Source organism: Eleutherodactylus coqui, chromosome 10 (assembly GCF_035609145.1).
Source record: "Eleutherodactylus coqui strain aEleCoq1 chromosome 10, aEleCoq1.hap1, whole genome shotgun sequence".
Lineage (NCBI taxonomy): Eukaryota > Metazoa > Chordata > Amphibia > Anura > Eleutherodactylidae > Eleutherodactylus > Eleutherodactylus coqui.
Window position 1 is genome coordinate 63,121,066 of NC_089846.1, and position 15,263 is coordinate 63,136,328.

The following is a 15,263-nucleotide window of genomic DNA, read 5'->3' on the forward strand; positions in this document are numbered from 1 at the left end:
AGGCGAGGGCCCACAAAAATTGCTGTATCAACAGTACTAATGTACATCCCAAAAATTGGCCATGGCCAGCCAAGAGGGCAGGTGAAACCCATTAATCGCTTTGGTTAATGTGGCTTAAGTGGTAACTAGGCCTGGAGGCAGCCCAGTGTAACGAAAAATTGGTTCAAGTTAAAGTTCCAACGCTTTTAAGCTAATTGAAACTTATAAAAATTGTTCTGAAAACATTATTTGAGTGAGCCTTGTGGCCCTAAGAAAAATTGCCCGTTCAGCGTGATTACGTGAGGTTTCAGGAGGAGGAGCAGCAGGAGGAGGAGGAGGAATATTAGACACAGATTGATGAAGCACAAATGTCCCCGTTTTGGATGGTGAGAGAGAACGTAGCTTCCATCCGCGGGTGCAGCCTACGTATTGCTTACGTATCGCTGCTGTCCGCTGGTGGAGAACAGAAGTCTGGCGAAATCCAGCCTTTGTTCATCTTGATGAGTGTTAGCCTGTCGGCACTGTCGGTTGACAAGCGGCTACGCTTATCGGTGATGATTCCCCCAGCCGCACTAAACACCCTCTCCGACAACACGCTAGCCGCAGGACAAGCAAGCACCTCAAGGGCATACAGGGCTAGTTCAGGCCACGTGTCCAGCTTCGACACCCAGTAGTTGTAGGGGGCAGAGGCGTCACCAAGGATGGTCGTGCGATCCGCTACGTACTCCCTCACCATCCTTTTGCAGTGCTCCCGCCGACTCAGCCGTGACTGGGGAGCGGTGACACAGTCTTGGTGGGGAGCCATAAAGCTGGCCAGGCCCTTAAAGACTGTTGCACTGCCTGGGATGTACATGCTGCTCGATCTACGCACATCCCCTGCAACATGGCCCTCGGAACTGCGCCTTCTGCCACTAGCGCTGTCGGCTGGGAATTTTACCATCAGCTTGTCCGCAAGGGTCCTGTGGTATAGCAACACTCTCGAACCCCTTTCCTCTTCGGGAATCAGAGTGGGCAGGTTCTCCTTATACCGTGGATCGAGCAGTGTGTACACCCAGTAATCCGTAGTGGCCAGAATGCGTGCAACGCGAGGGTCACGAGAAAGGCATCCTAACATGAAGTCAGCCATGTGTGCCAGGGTACCTGTACGCAACACATGGCTGTCTTCACTAGGAAGATCACTTTCAGGATCCTCCTCCTCCTCCTCCTCCTCAGGCCATACACGCTGAAAGGATGACAGGCAATCAGCCGGTGTACCGTCAGCAGCGGGCCAAGCTGTCTCTTCCCCCTCCTCCTCATCCTCCTCCTCCTCCTGTACGCGCTGTGAAATAGACAGGAGGGTGCCCTGACTATCCAGCGGCATACTGTCTTCCCCCGCCCCCGTTTCCGAGCGCAAAGCAGCTGCCTTTATGGTTTGCAGGGAATTTCTCAAGATGCATAGCAGAGGAATGGTGACGCTAATGATTGTAGCATCGCCGCTCACCACCTGGGTAGACTCCTCAAAATTACCAAGGACATGGCAGATGTCTGCCAACCAGGCCCACTCTTCTGAAAGGAATTGAGGAGGCTGACTCCCACTGCGCCGCCCATGTTGGAGTTGGTATTCGACTATAGCTCTACGCTGTTCATAGAGCCTGGCCAACATGTGGAGCGTAGAGTTCCACCGTGTGGGCACGTCGCACAGCAGTCGGTGCACTGGCAGCTTAAAGTGATGTTGCAGGGTGCGCAGGGTGGCAGCGTCCGTGTGGGACTTGCGGAAATGTGCGCAGAGCCGGCGCGCCTTTACGAGCAGGTCTGACAAGCGTGGGTAGCTTTTCAGAAACCGCTGAACCACCAAATTAAAGACGTGGGCCAGGCATGGCACGTGCGTGAGGCTGCCGAGCTGCAGAGCCGCCACCAGGTTACGGCCGTTGTCACACACGACCATGCCCGGTTGGAGGCTCAGCGGCGCAAGCCAGCGGTCGGTCTGCTGTGTCAGACCCTGCAGCAGTTCGTGGGCCGTGTGCCTCTTATCGCCTAAGCTGAGTAGTTTCAGCACGGCCTGCTGACGCTTGCCCACCGCTGTGCTGCCACACCGCGCGACACCGACTGCTGGCGACATGCTGCTGCTAACACATCTTGATTGTGAGACAGAGGAGGAGGAGGAGGAGGAGGAGGGTGCTTTAGTGGAGGAAGCATACACCTCCGCAGATACCACCACCGAGCTGGGGCCCGCAATTCTGGGGGTGGGTAGGACGTGAGCGGTCCCAGGCTCTGACTCTGTCCCAGCCTCCACTAAATTCACCCAATGTGCCGTCAGGGAGATGTAGTGGCCCTGCCCGCCTGTGCTTGTCCACGTGTCCGTAGTTAAGTGGACCGTGGCAGTAACCGCGTTGGTGAGGGCGCGCACAATGTTGCGGGAGACGTGGTCGTGCAGGGCTGGGACGGCACATCGGGAAAAGTAGTGGCGACTGGGAACTGAGTAGCGCGGGGCCGCCGCCTCCATGATACTTTTGAAGGACTCCGTTTCCACAACCCTATACGGCAGCATCTCAAGGCTGATGAATTTTGCGATGCGGACGGTTAACGTTTGAGCGTGCGGGTGCGTGGCGGCGTACTTGCGCTTGCGCTCGAACACTTGCGCAAGCGACGGCTGAACGGTGCGCTGAACTACACTGCTGGATGGGGCCGAGGACAGCGGAGATGAGGGTGTGGGTGCAGGCCATGAGGCGGTAGTGCCTGTGTCCTGAGAGGGGGGTTGCATCTCAGTGGCAGGTTGGGGCACAGGGGGAGAGGCAGGGGTGCAAACCGGAGGCGGTGAACGGCCTTCGTCCCACCTTGTGGGGTGCTTGGCCATCATATGTCTGCGCATGGTGGTGGTGGTGAGGCTGTTGGTGTTGGCTCCCCGGCTGAGCTTTGCGCAACAAAGGTTGCACACCACTGTTCGTCGGTCGTCAGGCGTCTCTGTGAAAAACTGCCAGACCTTAGAGCACCTCGGCCTCTGCAGGGTGGCATGGCGCGGGGGGGCGCTTTGGGAAACACTTGGTGGATTATTCGGTCTGGCCCTGCCTCTACCCCTGGCCCTGGCCACCGCACTGCCTCTTGCAACCTGCCCTGCTGATGCCCTTGACTCCCCCTCTGAAGACCTGTCCTCCTGAGTAAGCGTTGCACACCAGGTGGGGTCAGTCACCTCATCGTCCTGCTGCTCTTCCTCCGAATCCTCTGTGCGCTGCTCCCTGGGACTTACTGCCCTTACTACTACCTCACTGCAAGACAACTGTGTCTGATCGTCATCGTCCTCCTCACCCACAGAAAGTTGTTGAGACAGTTGGCGGAAGTCCCCAGCCTCTTCCCCCGGACCCCGGGAACTTTCGAATGGTTGGGCATCAGTGACGATAAACTCCTCTGGTGGGAGAGGAACCGCTGCTGCCCAATCTAAGCAGGGGCCCGAGAACAGTTCCTGGGAGTGTTCCCGCTCCTGAGCAGGTGTCATTGTAGTGGAGTGAGGAGGCTGGGAGGAAGGAGGAGCAGCAGACAGAGGATTCGGATTGGCAGCAGTGGACGGCGCAGAACTGCGGGTAGACGATAGGTTGCTCGAAGCACTTTCTGCCATCCAGGACAGGACCTGCTCACACTGCTCATTTTCTAATAACCGTCTCCCGCGTGGACCCATTAATTGGGCGATGAATGTGGGGACGCCAGAAACGTGCCTCTCTCCTAATCGCGCAGCAGACAGCTGCGACACACCTGGATCAGGAGCTTGGCCTGTGCCCACACCCTCACTTGGCCCTCCGCGTCCTCGGCCACGTCCACGTCCACGTCCTCTAGGCTTACCCCTACCCCTCAGCATGCTGTATTACCAGTGATTAGATTTCCCAGGCAGGAAATAAATTGGCGCAAGACTGCAGGCCAAATATAATTTTTGCCCTTTTTGGAAAACGAAAGGCCCCACTGCCTCTAGTGAATGAATTATCTAAGTTTAATAACTGCGCTGTGTCCCTGCTTATGTGTCACAGAACGTGAGGGTAGCAGAGTTATTAACTGTGGCAGAGCAGGTATTTTTTTTCCCAATTAAGGAAAGCAAATGGCGAAGCCAGCAGTAAACCGTAGCTGGCTGCGTATGATTTAGCAATGTTTTTCACGCAGCTCACACGTCTCCACAGGCGTAAGGACGGACACAGGCTGGACAAATAGATTTCTTTTCAGTTTTTTCCCACCAACAGGCAGCACTGCGTATATTCAATGAACCTGAGAAGTTTAATAACTGCGCTGTGTCCCTGCTTATGTGTCACAGAACGTGAGGGTAGCAGAGTTATTAACTGTGGCAGAGCAGGTATTTTTTTTCCCAATTAAGGAAAGCAAATGGCGAAGCCAGCAGTAAAGCGTAGCTGGCTGCGTATGATTTAGCAATGTTTTTCACGCAGCTCACACGTCTCCACAGGCGTAAGGACGGACACAGGCTGGACAAATAGATTTCTTTTCAGTTTTTTCCCACCAACAGGCAGCACTGCGTATATTCAATGAACCTGCGAAGTTTAATAACTGCGCTGTGTCCCTGCTTATGTGTCACAGAACGTGAGGGTAGCAGAGTTATTATAACTCTTGGAGAGCAGGTATTTTTTTTCCCAATTAAGGAAAGCAAATGGCGAACCCAGCAGTAAACCGTAGCTGGCTGCGTATGATTTAGCAATGTTGTTCACGCAGCTCACACGTCTCCACAGGCGTAAGGACGGACACAGGCTGGACAAATAGATTTCTTTTCAGTTTTTTCCCACCAACAGGCAGCACTGCGTATATTCAATGAACCTGCGAAGTTTAATAACTGCGCTGTGTCCCTGCTTATGTGTCACAGAACGTGAGGGTAGCAGAGTTATTAACTGTGGCAGAGCAGGTATTTTTTTTCCCAATTAAGGAAAGCAAATGGCGAAGCCAGCAGTAAAGCGTAGCTGGCTGCGTATGATTTAGCAATGTTTTTCACGCAGCTCACACGTCTCCACAGGCGTAAGGACGGACACAGGCTGGACAAATAGATTTCTTTTCAGTTTTTTCCCACCAACAGGCAGCACTGCGTATATTCAATGAACCTGCGAAGTTTAATAACTGCGCTGTGTCCCTGCTTATGTGTCACAGAACGTGAGGGTAGCAGAGTTATTAACTGTGGCAGAGCAGGTATTTTTTTTCCCAATTAAGGAAAGCAAATGGCGAAGCCAGCAGTAAAGCGTAGCTGGCTGCGTATGATTTAGCAATGTTTTTCACGCAGCTCACACGTCTCCACAGGCGTAAGGACGGACACAGGCTGGACAAATAGATTTCTTTTCAGTTTTTTCCCACCAACAGGCAGCACTGCGTATATTCAATGAACCTGCGAAGTTTAATAACTGCGCTGTGTCCCTGCTTATGTGTCACAGAACGTGAGGGTAGCAGAGTTATTATAACTCTTGGAGAGCAGGTATTTTTTTTCCCAATTAAGGAAAGCAAATGGCGAACCCAGCAGTAAACCGTAGCTGGCTGCGTATGATTTAGCAATGTTGTTCACGCAGCTCACACGTCTCCACAGGCGTAAGGACGGACACAGGCTGGACAAATAGATTTCTTTTCAGTTTTTTCCCACCAACAGGCAGCACTGCGTATATTCAATGAACCTGCGAAGTTTAATAACTGCGCTGTGTCCCTGCTTATGTGTCACAGAACGTGAGGGTAGCAGAGTTATTAACTGTGGCAGAGCAGGTATTTTTTTTCCCAATTAAGGAAAGCAAATGGCGAAGCCAGCAGTAAAGCGTAGCTGGCTGCGTATGATTTAGCAATGTTTTTCACGCAGCTCACACGTCTCCACAGGCGTAAGGACGGACACAGGCTGGACAAATAGATTTCTTTTCAGTTTTTTCCCACCAACAGGCAGCACTGCGTATATTCAATGAACCTGCGAAGTTTAATAACTGCGCTGTGTCCCTGCTTATGTGTCACAGAACGTGAGGGTAGCAGAGTTATTAACTGTGGCAGAGCAGGTATTTTTTTTCCCAATTAAGGAAAGCAAATGGCGAAGCCAGCAGTAAAGCGTAGCTGGCTGCGTATGATTTAGCAATGTTTTTCACGCAGCTCACACGTCTCCACAGGCGTAAGGACGGACACAGGCTGGACAAATAGATTTCTTTTCAGTTTTTTCCCACCAACAGGCAGCACTGCGTATATTCAATGAACCTGCGAAGTTTAATAACTGCGCTGTGTCCCTGCTTATGTGTCACAGAACGTGAGGGTAGCAGAGTTATTATAACTCTTGGAGAGCAGGTATTTTTTTTCCCAATTAAGGAAAGCAAATGGCGAACCCAGCAGTAAACCGTAGCTGGCTGCGTATGATTTAGCAATGTTGTTCACGCAGCTCACACGTCTCCACAGGCGTAAGGACGGACACAGGCTGGACAAATAGATTTCTTTTCAGTTTTTTCCCACCAACAGGCAGCACTGCGTATATTCAATGAACCTGAGAAGTTTAATAACTGCGCTGTGTCCCTGCTTATGTGTCACAGAACGTGAGGGTAGCAGAGTTATTAACTGTGGCAGAGCAGGTATTTTTTTTCCCAATTAAGGAAAGCAAATGGCGAAGCCAGCAGTAAAGCGTAGCTGGGTGCGTATGATTTAGCAATGTTTTTCACGCAGCTCACACGTGTCCACAGGCGTTAGGACGGACAGAGGCTGGACAAATAGATTTGTTTTCAGGTTTTTCCCACCAACAGGCAGCACTGCGTATATTCTATGAATAATAACTGTGTTGTGGCCCTGCCTATACAATTCTTTCCCTGCAGTATCAATGGAGGGTGGAATGCTCTGCAGAGGCGATTTTGAGAAGCCCAAAAAAAATGCAGCACAGCCAACAGCAGCCTGGACAGTACTGCACACGGATAAATATGGCCCTAGAAAGGACCGTTGAGGTTCTTGAAGGCTACACTCACTCCTAACACTCTCCCTGCCTATGCAGCACTTCTGTCCCTAATGCCAGGTGCAACGGTCTGCAGAGGCGACTTTGAGAAAAAAAAAAATCCCACTGCTAACAGCAGCCAACACACAGCTATCAGTGGCCCTAATAAGGACCTTTGGGGGGTCTTGAAGCCTACACTAACTACCAATTCTTTCCCTACAGCAGCTCCGGTATAAACAGCACTGTCCCTCATCTAACTCACACCGCATCTGAGGCGAGCCGCGGGAGGGGCCGACTTTTATATTAGGCGAACACCTGATCTCGCCAGCCACTCACAGCAGGGGGGTGGTATAGGGCTTAAACGTTGCAGGGGGAAGTTGTAATGCCTTCCCTGTCTTTCAATTGGCCAGAAAAGCGCGCTAACGTCTCAGGGAAGGAAGTGAAAGTAACCAGAACACCGCATGGTGTTCGTCACGAATAACGAACATCCCGAACACCCTAATATTCGCACGAATATCAAGCTCGGACGAACGCGTTCGCTCATCTCTAAGTCACAGTCCTGGGTATAAATCAATGATGGGAGATATCTTTGTTTTGTCCCCTGATATATTTATACATGGTTCTTAGGTCGCCCCTCAGCTGTCTTTTTTCTAAACTAAATAACCCCAATTTTGAGATTGTAGTCCACCCTTTCCATTTATTACTGTAGTTGTCCGTCTTTGTATCCGCTCAAGCTCTGTTATGTTCATCTTGAGTAGTGGTGCCCAATATTCCATGTGTGGTCTAACCAGTGACTTGTAAAGAGGAAGAACAATGTGCTCGTCATGTGCCCCTAGACCTCTTTTGATGCACCCCATGATCCTATTTGCCTTGGCAGCAGCTGCCTGACATTGGTTGCTCCAGTTAAGCTTATAAGTAACTAAAATCCCCAAGTCCTTCTCCATGTCAGTGTTACCCAGTGGTTTCCCACTTAGTGTGTAATGGTGACAGGTATTTCCTCTGCCCATGTGTATAACTTGATATTTATCAGTGTTAAACCTCATTTGCCACTTTTTTGCCCAAGTCCCCAATTTATCCAGATCCAATTGCAATCTCCTTGTGTCCTCTTTTGTGTTATTTACTTTATATAGTTTTGTGTCATCTCCAAGTATTGATATTTTTCTGTAAATCCATCTACTGGGTCATTAATAAATATATATAAAGAATAGGGCCCAGTACCGACCCCTGTGGTACCCCACTAGTAACCCAATCAGAATACAGTATGTACCATTTATAAGCACCCTCTGCTTTCTATCACTGACCAGTTACTTACCCACTTCCACACATTGTTACCCAGACCAAGCATTCTCACTTTATACACCAACCTTTTATGCCAGTCTGTTTATTTTACTCTACACCACAGGGGACATAGATTCGTATTTCTCATGGGCTATGCTCTTTGATACAACGGTCCACCAGGGTTTTGTAGGCTTATTTTACACTGTGCCACAAGAGAATGAGTGTGGTTTTTTTACTATTGCTGTATAAAAAACTATTTGGAAATGTTAACAATGGACCACTGGGAACTGAAATAAAATGAAATTCCAGGTATACTTTCCTGCCTGGGAACACCACCAACCCCTGCACCACCCTGAACAATATAATGTTATATAGTAATATAATTACAATAAATGGTTAAATGTTAACCACTAAAGCAACAGGGACCTCCTGGGATATTAGATATTAACCCATAACCACCATAATGTTAACCCCCTTCTTCTTCTTAGACTACCTGAGATGTTAGGTATTGATCGTAAAATTACTGTGGACTATTAGGAGTACGGTAGGAATACTATGCAGTCCTAAGCTCTTGCTTACAACCTGAAGGTTGTGGGTTCAATCTCCGCTTGGATCAGGTAGCCGGCTCGAAGGTTGACTCAGCCTTCCATCCTTCCCAGGTCGGTAAAATGAGTACCAAGCTTGCTGGGGGTATATATGACTGGGGATGGCAATCCCCGCAAACAGTCTGCCAAGAAAACGTCACAATGTGATGTCACCCTAGGAGTCAGTCATGACTTGGTGCTTGCACCAGGGGACTTTAACTAGGAATATTATCACTAACCCAAAACCTCCTTGTGTACAAGTGTATTATGTCAATTATATAGAAAGGTGGCAAAGTCTGTATAATCAGGAGGATCTTGCTGTCTTAAAGGGGTTGTCCCGCGGCAGCAAGTGGGTCTATACACTTCTGTATGGCCATATTAATGCACTTTGTAATGTACATTGTGCATTAATTATGAGCCATACAGAAGTTATAAAAAGTTTTTTACTTACCTGCTCCGTTGCTAGCGTCCTCGTTCCCATGGAGCCGACTAATTTTCGCCCTCCGATGGCCAAATTAGCCGCGCTTGCGCAGTCCGGGTCTTCTGCTGTTCTCTATGGGGCTCCGTGTAGCTCCGTGTAGCTCCGCCCCGTCACGTGCCGATTCCAGCCAATCAGGAGGCTGGAATCGGCAATGGACCGCACAGAAGAGCTGCGGTCCACGGAGGTAGAGGATCCCGGCGGCCATCTTCACCGGTAAGTATAGAAGTCACCGGAGCGCCGGGATTCAGGTAAGCGCTGTGCTGTTCTTTTTTTCAGTCCCTGCATCGGGGTTGTCTCGTGCCGAACGGGGGGGGGGGGGGGGGGGGTTGATAAAAAAAAAAACCGTTTCGGCGCGGGACAACCCCTTTAATTATTGGCACTAAGACACTTGAAAACTCCATTGAAAAAAATCATTATTTTCATATATGATACTTTTCTAACAAAACAAATATTGGATCAATTTCCGATCAGTGGACAACCTTTATATCCATGGCCTGCTTAAAGGGGTTGTCCCTATATCCTATTTGAGCCCCCCCTCTATTACTGAGAACATAGAGTGGCTCACACCTTGGAAGACTCAGGATGAATATATATTGAATAGGCAACATATAATGGCAGGATAAATGTGCAGATGCTGACAGTAAATCCTCATTAAAGGGATTTCGGACAGGTTAAGGAATAGTGTAAAAAAATGAAATAGTCATTATTAACTATTTCAAGTTACCTCCGAGCCTGGTACCTTTCACTGCTGCCCCTACTGATACAGGAAGTGACGATGTCACGTTCATTTTAGACATATTAGCTAATCTCTAGCCACAGTGGTCACATGCTGTTCATGCACACATGACCACTTAGTCCAACGATTGGCTACAGCAATCATGTGAGCGACAAGCAGGACATCTTTGTGGAGGGATCCCGGTCTTTGGTGCTGGAGCGGAGGTAACATGGGAAGGTGAGTTACGTCTAGTTTATATATTTTTTACACCATTCCCTACCCTTTTTAACCCTTTAATAGAAGAGTTGTTCAAATTGGACAGGGATAGTAATGTAATCATCTATATATATAAAATTGAATGTATGTCTGCGTGTCTGTCTGTTTGTGTGTTTGTCCTTTATGCGCTACTACACCATTCATCCGATCGCCATGAAACTTTGGGAAGTTGTTGAGTACACTCCTGGGAAGATTATAGGCATAGTAAAACTATCCTACGATAAATGGCGCTCGTGCGTGTGTCGTCGACAGTTACGACCCCCCCCCCCCACGTAGATCGTTCGATTTCCATCATTGCCACTAATTCTCTCACTTCCCGATGTTGTAGAAACATGAGATTTGGCACGAGCATTGATTATGTCATAAATAGGAAAAGGTAATGGGTCCCAACTCGATTATTCAATTCTATGCGCAAAAGAATTAGCGTCCAAATTTTACGTACGGAATGTAATTTTCTCACATAGAAACTTGAAATTTGGCACGGCATTGAATATGTCATAAATAGGAAAAGCTAATGGCTCCCAACTCGATTATTCAAATCTATGCGCAAAAGAATTAGCGTCCAAATTTTACGTACGGAATGTAATTTTCTCACATAGAAACTTGAAATTTGGCACGGGCATTGATTATGCCATAAATAGGAAAAGTTAATGGGTCCCAAGTCAATTATTCAATTCTAAGCGCAAAACAATTAGCGTCCAAATTTTACGTACGGAATCTAATTCTCTCACTTCCTGATATATATAAATGAATGTCTGTCTGTCTGTCCTTTATGCATTACTACACCATTCATCCAATTGCCATGAGACTTTGGGAAGTTGCTGAGTACACTCCTGGGAAGATTACTGGCATAGCACAACTATCCTACGATAGGTGGCGCGCGTGCGAGCATCGTCGACAGTTATGCCCCCAGACAAAGATCGTTTGATTTCCATTTCAAGCACGAAAGCAAAAGGCATTACAAGCAACGGGATGCGTGTTCAACTACAAAATGATGCATCCGCCGAACGTTTCGCAAGACAATTGCTGGATATTGAGAATGCTGAGGTAAAATGAAAGCTGTGCTGTGATTGGTTGCTACTTCTTATACTACTGAGGTAACATGAAAGCTGCGCTGTGATTGGTTGCTATATAGAATACCGCAGAGGTAACATGAAAGCTGCGCTGTGATTGATTGCTATTTTTTATATTGCTGAGGCAGAATAAAAGCTGCGCTGTGATTGGTTGTTATTTCTCTTACTGCTGAGGTTACATGAAAGCTGCGCTGTTATTGGTTGTTATATTTTATACTGCTAAGGTAACATGAAAGCTGCGCTGTGATTGGTTGTTATCTAGATATATAAAAACGAATGAATGTATGTCTGTCTGTCTTCGCAGCAACGCGCGACGGGTAAGCTAGTCTATATATATAAAATTGAATGTATGTCTGTCTGTCTGTCTGCGTGTCTGTCTGTTTGTCCTTTATGCGCTACTACACCATTTATCTGATCGCCATAAAACTTTGGGAAGTTGTTAAGTGCACTCCTGGGAAGATTATAGGCATAGTACAACTATCCTATGATAAATGGCGCGCGTGCGAGCGTCGTCGACAGTTACGCCCCCCCCCCACGTAGATCGTTCGATTTCCATCATTGCCAATAATTCTCTCACTTCCCGATAGCGTAGAAACATGAAATTTGGCACGAGCATTGATTATATCACAAATAGGAAAAGCTAATGGGTCCCAACTCGATTATTCAATTCTAAGCGCCAAAGAATTAGCGTCCAAATTTTACATACGGAATCTAATTCTCTCACTTTCCAATGTCATAAAAACTTGAAATTTGGCACAAGCATTGATTATGTCATAAATAGGAAAAGTTCAAGGGTCCCAACTCCATTATGCAATTCTGAGCGCCAAAGAATTAGCGTCCAAATTTTACGTACGGAATCTAATTTTCTCGCTTCCCAATATCATGGAAACTTGAAATTTGGCACGAGCATTGATTATGACATAAATAGGAAAAGTTAATGGGTCCTAACTCGATTATTCAATTCTAAGCGCCAAAGAATTAGCGTCCAAATTTTACGTACAGAATCTAATTTTCTCGCTTCCCAATATCATAGAAACTTGAAATTTGGCACGAGCATTGATTATGACATAAATAGGAAAGGTTAATGGGTCCCAACTCGATTATTCAATTCTAATCGCAAAAGAATTAACGTCCAAATTTTACATACGGAATCTAATTCTCTCACTTTCCAATGTCATAGAAACTTGAAATTTGTCACGAGCAATAATTATGTCATATATAGGAAAAGTTAATGGGTCCCAACTTGATTATTTAATTCTAAGTGCAAAAAAACCCTTCACAGGTATAGACTAAAAGAATATAGTTTATTAGAAACTCTTAAAAACATATACGGGCTGACTAAGGCCTTAGTCAGACGGGCGTTTTTTCGCGCGATTTGCGGATCGCATGACGGATGCGCATCCGCAAATCGCGTGACCGGTGCGCGCAAGTCGCCCGCAAATCGCCCGAAAATCTGCTCCTAGCCGCGTTTCATTAGAAACGGGCCGGAGCTGTCCAGCGCATTGCATTCGATGGAGACGGCAATACAGCCGTCCCCATTGAAAGCAATGCGCTGCGGGCGAGCCAGGGATGAATTGTCGGTAAGGCTTAAATATATAAGCCCTTACCTGCAATTCATCCTAAAATGTGTAAAAATAAAAAAAAATGTATACTCACCTTCTGCCGGCAGCCGGAGCTCCGAGCGGCCGTCCTGCAGTGGGTGTGAAGGGGGTGTGAGTCAGACCTGCCCCCTGATTGGCTCAGCGCTGAGCCAATCAGAGGCATGCCTCACTCACACCCATTCATGAATTCATGAATGGATGTGAGTCAGACCTGCCCCTGATTGGCTCAGCGCTGAGAGGCAGCAGTCACTCACCCATTCATGAATTCATGAATGGGTGTGTGAGTGTTTTCAGCCTCTGATTGGTCAGGCTGTGACCAATCAGAGGCAGATCATTCAGCAGGCGGGGATTTTAAAGCCCCGCCGGCTGAATAGTGCCAAGAAGCAGTTCAGGAGAACTGACAGCGGCCGCGGCTGGACTACGGCTGCAGCGGAAAGGTGAGTATACAATTTTTTTTTATTTTAACACATTTTAGGATGAATTGGAGGGCAGGGCTTATATATTTAACCCCTTCCCGACAATTCACCCCGTGCACGCCGGCAGCCCATTGCTTTCAATGGAGCGGCTGTATTGCCGCTCCATTGAATTCAATGGGCAAACATCGTTCTTCTCTGCCACAGCTGTTACAGCTGTGGCAGAGAAGAATGATTTGTCTTCTATATGTTCTGAATGGGGTCGGCGCTGCTGCCGCCGGCCCCATTGAGCGCATATACAGAAGAGAACAGGAATCGCAGATCGCAGATAGGTGCAATCTGCGATTTTTTGTTCTATAATTTATCGGACGAGCCCATAAAAAGCGCTCATGTGTCCGATACCATTGCAAAGCAATGGTTTTAAAAAATTGCCGGACGTATGCGCAAATCGCGGCTAAAAACGCCCGTCTGACTAAGGCCTAACAGTACTAACATACATTAACACAAAAAAGAGGAGAAGATATATTTAGGTGCAAGTTTGAATTATGCATCCAATGTCTCCAATGTAGATAATGGTCACAATAGCATGGTCAGTATAAGTGGATAACTTTAGTGCATATACAGAGTCCCTGCACTGAATGACTGGTGACAGTCGTATGTAGAGGTCGCAGAGAACTACGGCTCTGAATGACTGGTGAAGTCACAGAGAAATACGGCTCAACGCGTTTCTCCGCTCGCTTTAGAGCGGTTCATCAGGAGCCACAGATGTATATTTGACCAAAAAATCTTTAGTGGGATTAGAAGCGTCAATCATTTAATTGACTAAGCTATCTTCCTCTTTTAGGATATATAATCAGTAGGATTTAATTGGCAAGAAAGTGGGTTGTCTGCGAAGATGTCGCCAACAGGTATATATATATACCAGACACCGTTAGACAAAAAGCCAGCAGGGTACGATGGTATAGTGGCTACGTTGGTAAAGAAGGAAGGAGGACTCGGATAAAGAACTTATGCACTGACAGTAGTCACAAGTCAGATGCGTGTTTAGATATGTCAGCTATAAGGATCCTGTATTTAGCGCTGTATACCTATCCTCCTACAAGTGTTGCAATGTTATCAGCACTAATGTAGAATTTCTAGTCATATGCACTGACATTAATAGAAAGTCAAGTGCATGTTCAGATAGGTCCGAGTCCTCCTTCCTTCTTTACCAACGTAGCCACTATACCATCGTACCCTGCTGGCTTTTTGTCTAACGGTGTCTGGTATATATATATACCTGTTGGCGACATCTTCGCAGACAACCCACTTTCTTGCCAATTTAATCCTACTGATTATATATCCTAAAAGAGGAAGATAGCTTAGTCAATTTAATGATTGACGCTATTAATCCTACTAAAGATTTTTTGGTCAAATATACATCTGTGGCTCCTGATGAACCGCTCTAAAGCGAGCGGAGAAACGCGTTGAGCCGTATTTCTCTGTGACTTCACCAGTCATTCAGAGCCGTAGTTCTCTGCGACCTCTACATACGACTGTCACCAGTCATTCAGTGCAGGGACTCTGTATATGCACTAAAGTTATCCACTTATACTGACCATGCTATTGTGACCATTATCTACATTGGAGACATTGGATGCATAATTCAAACTTGCACCTAAATATATCTTCTCCTCTTTTTTGTGTTAATGTATGTTAGTACTGTTTGTCAGCCCGTATATGTTTTTAAGAGTTTCTAATAAACTATAGTCTTTTAGTCTATACCTGTGAAGGGCTTTTAAGAAAAATTTACATATAGACTTCCCGTCTCTGTGATAAGCGCAAAAAAATTAGCGTCCAAATTTTACGTACGGAATCTAATTCCATCACTTCCCAATGTCATAGAAACTTGAAATTTGGCACGAGCATTGATTATGTCATAAATACGAAAAGTTAATGGGTCCCAACTCAATTATTTAACTATAAGCGCTAAAG

General features: G+C 47.0%; 1 protein-coding gene across 4 annotated transcripts in view; it reads left to right on the top strand.

The window, feature by feature from the left end:
- Nucleotides 1–15,263, top strand: part of LOC136580528 (leucine-rich repeat and fibronectin type III domain-containing protein 1-like protein) — a 684,740-nt gene that overhangs the window by 350,349 nt on the left and 319,128 nt on the right. The window lies entirely within an intron of this gene.